Source organism: Solanum tuberosum, unplaced genomic scaffold (assembly GCF_000226075.1).
Source record: "Solanum tuberosum cultivar DM 1-3 516 R44 unplaced genomic scaffold, SolTub_3.0 scf00418, whole genome shotgun sequence".
In the NCBI taxonomy this organism is placed as follows: domain Eukaryota; kingdom Viridiplantae; phylum Streptophyta; class Magnoliopsida; order Solanales; family Solanaceae; genus Solanum; species Solanum tuberosum.
This window is the reverse complement of record NW_006239337.1, coordinates 141,610-148,529: the sequence shown is the minus strand read 5'-3', so window position 1 is coordinate 148,529 and position 6,920 is coordinate 141,610. Positions and strand designations below refer to the sequence as shown.

Here is a 6,920-nt window from a genome sequence, read left to right as displayed (position 1 = left end):
CTTCACTAAATCAACCCCCAATGGTTTCACATCTCCAGCCTCAAACCATCATATATAATTATACCACAAGAAATGTGCCTTATTGTGGCGACATTTGTCGCCACAAATACCCCAAAAGTCTCCCCTAAAAAGCTATAGTAGCGACAATTGAGCCGTAGCTAGTACTTCCATAGCTAAAAGTTTTTTGTGACGACAATTGAGAGTCGCCACAATAAATGCCCATCTGTGGCGACATCAGTAGCCACAATACCTCAAATTGTATGCCACAAAAAATATTTCTTACACCACATATTTGTCCAAGTCGCTACAAAAAGGAAGGATTTAGTGGCGATAAAGTCGCCACAGAACACCTAATAAAAATAAGCAGCAACTTTTTAATCGCTACTGAAAAGGCCTTTAGTAGCAATTATTTTGTCGCCGCTGAAAAAGGATTTTTAGTAGCAACTCTTGTCGCCACAAAACAAATAAACTATCAACAGCAACTTTCATGTCGCTACTGAAAAATGACTTTTAGTAATGAAATATGTCGCCACAAAAACTAATATTTCATTTGTGGCAAATTTCACCTTGTTACTAAAGAACAAGTTGCACTACAATAATAGTCACCACAAAATATGTCCCCATTAAATGGTATTTATAACCACATCACAAACAAAATTATACTAAGTTTTCCATGCAATAAAATTCTCTAAAATTGATATATAACTATTAAAAGCAGTAGTATTTTACAAACTGCAAAAGCATCCTCAAGCTGAATATTATAAGTCCACTACTAGAAAGCCAATTGCATACTACATATTACATAGGTGACATTATATGCATACACACATTTGATCTAAAAACTTCATTGCACGCCTTCAGGCTTATCCTTGGGCAGCCCCATTATTTAAGAACCTTGTTCCTGTTATTAAAAGAAAGATAAAATCATTTTAATATCTCATAATATAATGCTAATAATAAAAAAGGATGACATAGAGTGATTAAGATTATAAAAAGCAATGACATAATAGTTCAGACACTTCTAAAGATAAATTTAAAGAAATATGAAAATGGATCAAAAGTTATAGTCAGAGGAAGAAGCTCACAATACAATATACAGAAAGCACAAGCAATTGAGAGTGGAAGTATGAAGAAAACAAAAAAGACATCAAATAATAAATAGTAGGCAATAGCAAGTTCAAGAAGCATCTACCAACTTGGTAATTTGTATATATCATGTAAAGAAGCAAGACCCATCATAAATTACAAACATGTTAAAAACATAAGATATTGTTAAAGCTCAACTTCTTCCCAAAATAAACTGAGAAATCTACAAGTTATTCATCAAAATCTTGAGATATGCACCTTACCAGGACTAAGCCAACTTGATTTCACTTATTTCTGAAATACTAAAATTGTACAAGTTTAGACAACCTCAAGAAATTTTAAGAAAAAAATCAGCCTAACAAGTATGTCATTTTGACAAGTATTGAATAAAAAGACGACAAAATAACACCTTATGAATTATGCTTCTAACAACAAAGGTATGTAATTTGCAAGGTCTATCTGTGATGCTCAAGGGTTTTCAAAGGATCGAGCTATTATAAGCAAGTATTTTTAGATGCTAACTAGCATCTATTCAATTCTCAAGGTTTAGACCACATAAGAACTCTAATGTTGAGATCCAGAATATGAGTTGTGATGCTTTGTAGTTTGCAACCTTTATCTCAAGTGAACATAAAGGAAGAGGGATAAAGAACCTTTTACTTGATACAGCCGGAAAGAATTATACAAACTTTTTAAGAAAGATAGTCATTGTTTCACTTTTCAGATTCATATATAATTTCCAAAGGTGAGAGTTCATATAGTTAATTCATTAGCTAGGTATTTTTCCTACTTTTTTTGCCACATCAAGTTCTTGCAATAAGAAATAGGTGCTACTTTCTTTTTCTCATATACATAAATGGTTATGTCAATCCTGGTAGTTTGAGGTATCCGACAAAATGCTTCTTTTAAAAATTCTCCATTTTGAGAATCATTAACAAACTAAGCAAAGATAATATAATGTTTCAGGTGATTCCTTGAATGCAGTCCCTTCATAAGGAATTTTTCAAAGTTCTTCAGTTCCTCAATTTAAGTCTGCTATCTGCAGATGGGCTTGACTTTTGTATGTCATCAGCTGCCACTAAAATTTTATTGTTTATATTTGGAGTACTACTGAATGTACTCCATTATTGCAAACTTAAAGGACTATTAGTGCTCCATATAATATATAAAGGATCACTTTAAATCTATGTTCAAAGATAAAGGATCATTTTGAGCCTTTTCTCATACACCCACTTTAGCTCACATCTATTTTTGTAACATAACATTCTTAAACCATATTAGCTAGTTCTGTTTGTGTGTTAGCGTAACTTAATATAATCACTTGGCTGCTCAATTTACTAGCTATTCATGTATAAGTAGTATATTTGTTGCTTTTTAAGACTTTTAACTCTTTTAAGTTCTCAGGTCAGTTTGCAGTTTGTTTCTTTTGCCATGACTACTAATACTACACTTGTCCTATTGGTGGTTTCATGATGCTTCTTGTGGTTGGGACTTTTTTCACCTTTAAGTTCTCTCTCTTACAAATAATAGTTTCACTAGTTTAGTACCTTCTTCTCTTCATAACATTTTCAGTCTTGCTACTTTGGTTTTAGCCTTCATTGCTTTAAAGGGACAAATCTCAAAAGTCATTGGAAATCCAAAAACTTTGAGAGATTTAAACATGGAAAGTAACAATCTTACAGGTTTTGTTCCTCCATCCTTCTCAAATGCCACAAAGATGAAAGTCATTTATAGTAACAAAGTCATACAAAATTTGTTGAAAATAAAAACAACAACAACACCCTTTTCTAAAAAAGAAAAGAGGATCAAGAACACTACACTAACAGTTTTTTCATGCTTACTTTATTTCAGAAGTTTTTTCAAACACTTCGTATGCGTCATAAAGAAAACCAGATTTAAAAGAGCAACTCAACAACATATATGGAGCAATTCACAAAATAATTATCAAATAGTAAGAAAGAAGAATTGTCAAGAAAAGGAGTAGACTTTTAAAGAAGGTGAAAACAAGTACCTATTGCATTCTAGTCATGATAGCAACCATTTGTTCTTGGAACATCTTGTCCTGTTTGTAGAGGCCCTTCTCTTGAAGTACATGATTATCCCGTCTCTAGAGATACCTCGGTAATCCCTATTGGTTGTATTTTCTGGCTGAGACGTGGTTCCTGAACTTCCACGTCCTCAAACTATGATAAAACACCTTTTAGTTAATTACTTTTTTAATGAGATTTAATTGTATAGATATCTTTTAAACTATTAGTGCATAGAATTTAAGCTCTACATTAATACACAGATGATGAGATCATTATGACAGATTATTCATGATCCTATATCCTTGAGAAAATACAGAGATACATAAAGCACACATACATACTCACAATTACAAAGGTAAAGAATCTCATCACATATTCAATATTCTATTATATTTACATACTCATATTGAATATATAAGAGTTCACATTAGCTTGCTCTAACAACTAATACTTTTCTTCTCCATAACAAAAAAAATCCTCAAGAAGGAGGAAGAAACACTAGAGCGACTCTTGAAGAAAAGCTAAAATGAGAAATCTTTTATGTCATCTTTATCATGTTTTTGTTTAGTGAGATTATATTTTTCTTTGAATGTCACAACATTTGGAGAATGAGAAATCTTTGTGCAAAAACAACAATCAGAGGTGCCACTTTGATCAGTCCATGGCTTCATACTCACAATTTTTGTAGCCCTTTCCAAATATGTTGGAGAGAATTGACATAACATGAAGCTAGTCCATAGAGAGAATTAATCGAGGTGTAGCTGACTAAAATGATGCCACGATAAAAAAAAAAGGCAAATATGAGAGACACAAACTTCAACAAAGGTAGAGACCATTGATTTTCTTGATCTAAACCACATTTTTCTGACATCATTTGATGCTTCATTTGTTCATGTTCCAACTCACCAAACAAAACAAATCAAGTACTATACAAACAAACCCTTCTCTTGTATCTAAGAGCGTTGTAAATAGGGATAACCAGTGGCGGACCCAGAATTTTCGTTCAGGAGGTTCTAAAAATAAAAGTATAAACGTGTATATATAAGCCAACAAAACAAAATTTCAAGAAAGTAGTAGTATTTAGTTTTAGTGGTGGACCCTTGAATTTTTTGGGTTTAAAACCACACTTTTAGCATGTTTTATAAAAATAAAAAACTAAAAAAAACGTGAAAACAGAACTGAAACCTTAAAAAAAAAAAACTGAAACTGAAAAAGAAAAAAATAAAACGCTAATGCAGGGATTCGAACCCTCAACACGAGACTTAATTTTCAAGGAAAATGCCACTGGGCTATCTCTTTCTCCTTGTTATTGAGAGGGTTCAAAATATATATATTCACATAAATACAAAAAATTACCGTATATATACAGTGTAATTTTTTGCCGAGGGGGTTCGGGTGAACCCTGGAACCAACGTGAGTCCGCCCCTGGGGATAACATATGGTGAATCTATAAGAGAACAATTTCTAGCACTCATTATATAAAACTTAACACTAATACATGAAATACATCCAAAATCTCATCAATAAAACTATAAAATTTCAGAATATTCACCACGAAAGAGGAACAAATAGTCAAAATAATTAACCTAACTATGAAAGGTAGAAAGAAGTAAAGAAAAATTACCTGAACCCGTTTTCTCAGCATCAGTAGCTGAATTACATGATTCTGATTTCCGAATAATCGTCACCTGAGTCCATTTTCACAGAATCTTAAGGACCCAAGCAAAAATTCATGTTCATTTCTTCAAATTCTCTTTGTATAGAGTCGATCTACTAGGGCGTAGGGAAAGGGAGAGGAGAAATCGCTAGTTGAACTTCACGGGGAAAGGTATGAAGGAGATAGGGTTTCCTTGGAACGAAGAATGGTATTTTGGGGAAAATGAGATTTGTGAATCTACCCTAAGATATTCCTAATGATATTTAACTAATAAATATATATAGTAGAATAAATGGCTTTACTGTAATATTAAAATGGTTAGATTTGTTGAACTACTTCATATATTTGTTGTTAATTATTGTATTTTAGTATAAATTCTACATAAGTTTCAAATAATATATGTTAATCATTTTGTTCCAATTTATGTGACACTAATAAAATTTGGAGAGTCAAACAATATTTTTACATGTTTTTAAGGTATTTTAAGTTGTTAATTATTTTAATTCATTGGAATTTTAAATAATATATGTTATTTTCTTGTCCCAATTTATGTGGCATGATAAAATTTCGATAGTTAACCAAAAATTTTACATGTTTTAAAGTATTTTAAGTTGGTAATTATTTTAACTTATAGTATTGTTTACGTCATTTCAAATTATATATGTTACTTTTTCTGTCCCAATTTATGTATCATGATAGAATTTCGAGAGTTAACCAATATTTTATATGCGCCTAATAAATATTTTAAGTTGTTAATCATTGTAATTTATAGTAATTTTGAAGAAAATTTTAAATTTATAACATAATAAAAACAAAAAAAAAACAAATTAAAATTAAGAAAATATAAAAATTATAACGTTTGGAGCAGACATGTCCGCACACAGTTAACTAGTTATGACCGTTGATATATTGTAAAATAATGTACTTAAATATTTATGTATTTATTTATCACTAAAAAATATCAAATATATAAGAATTTCTACAATTATTAAAAAAACTTTGAATATACGATAAAATCATATTACAGTATCAAAGAAAATATTAGTAACGACCTAATATGCTGCCACAAAAGCTCCACTTTTCTTGGTGACATAGTTGCCGCAAATGATCTGTTGTGGCGATATTTACTTCGTCGCCACTAACAAAAAATTCAGCTATATATTATTAAATAAAATTTCACGAGTGGCGACACAAAAATAGTCGCCACTAATATATCATTTTCTGAGGCGACATTTTTTTTTGCCACTACAACTATCATCCTTTGTGGCGATTATGATGGGTCGTCACTAAAACCTCTAATTTAGTGGCAATAGAATGAGTCGCCACAAAATGTTGTCACAGTATATCCGATTTCTTGTAGTATGGGTGATCTACTGTAATGACCCGTAAGGTCATTTTGAGAACTAGTCCTCTCTCTTTTATAAAAGACCCTTTCCGTAAATTTTAAATGGGAATTTTGAATTATTCTTTTAACTACAAGTATTTAATTAGTGAGTAATTTTAAATAATTAATTGAGTTGATGGTTAATGGGCCAAGTTCATAAAAATTTATACCATATGCCACTTGACCCATTTATTGGAATAAGTTAAAGAAAGGTTTTTTTTGGTAACACAAGCCGATTGCAGCTAAACAAAATTCACAGACGCAAGAACGGATGGGCACGAAATCACGACAAACACTATTCTTAAATTTGAAGTGACGGTTCTCAATCTACATGTCAGATTAGTGTTAGAGTTATAAATTCAATATAATGTTAATTTGCTACTTTGGTGAGAGGTTGAATTGCTTGGGCCAATTACGTGTTAGTTGATGGCATATAACTTGGGTGATGACTTTCAATTGGCAATAATGGTCAATGATTGGATAATGATGGGACAGTGATTGTATAATCAAGAAAGGTGATGATTAGCCATCTAAAGATTGTGTTTTTAGGGATAATCTGCGATAGGCAGATTGCTGCGTATCCCTTTGTGGTTTCTACTGATTTTCGTGATTAACTTGACTTTAATTTTATAGTTTAAGTTTTTCTATATTGAGATAGGTAATTAAATATTGAGTGTATTATATTATATGAAAACTATTAGGGTTGTAGTTTTTGGAGAAATTATGACTTAACCCTAGACTTTAAATTTGAGAAAATTGAAAG

The 6,920-nt window shown here is 31.3% G+C and overlaps 1 long non-coding RNA gene across 2 annotated transcripts; it reads right to left on the bottom strand.

Annotated features, from left to right (window-relative positions):
* Positions 1 to 667: 667 nt before the first annotated feature.
* Positions 668 to 5,021, bottom strand: LOC102583691 (uncharacterized). Of its 2 annotated transcripts, XR_001471690.1 has the most exons (4): positions 4,741 to 5,021; positions 4,473 to 4,541; positions 3,098 to 3,269; positions 668 to 901 (listed from the first exon to the last, which is right to left on the bottom strand). It is a non-coding gene; the product is annotated as an uncharacterized lncRNA (long non-coding RNA). The 2 variants fall into 2 exon arrangements; XR_368538.2 differs by lacking the exon at positions 4,473 to 4,541.
* Positions 5,022 to 6,920: the final 1,899 nt, after the last annotated feature.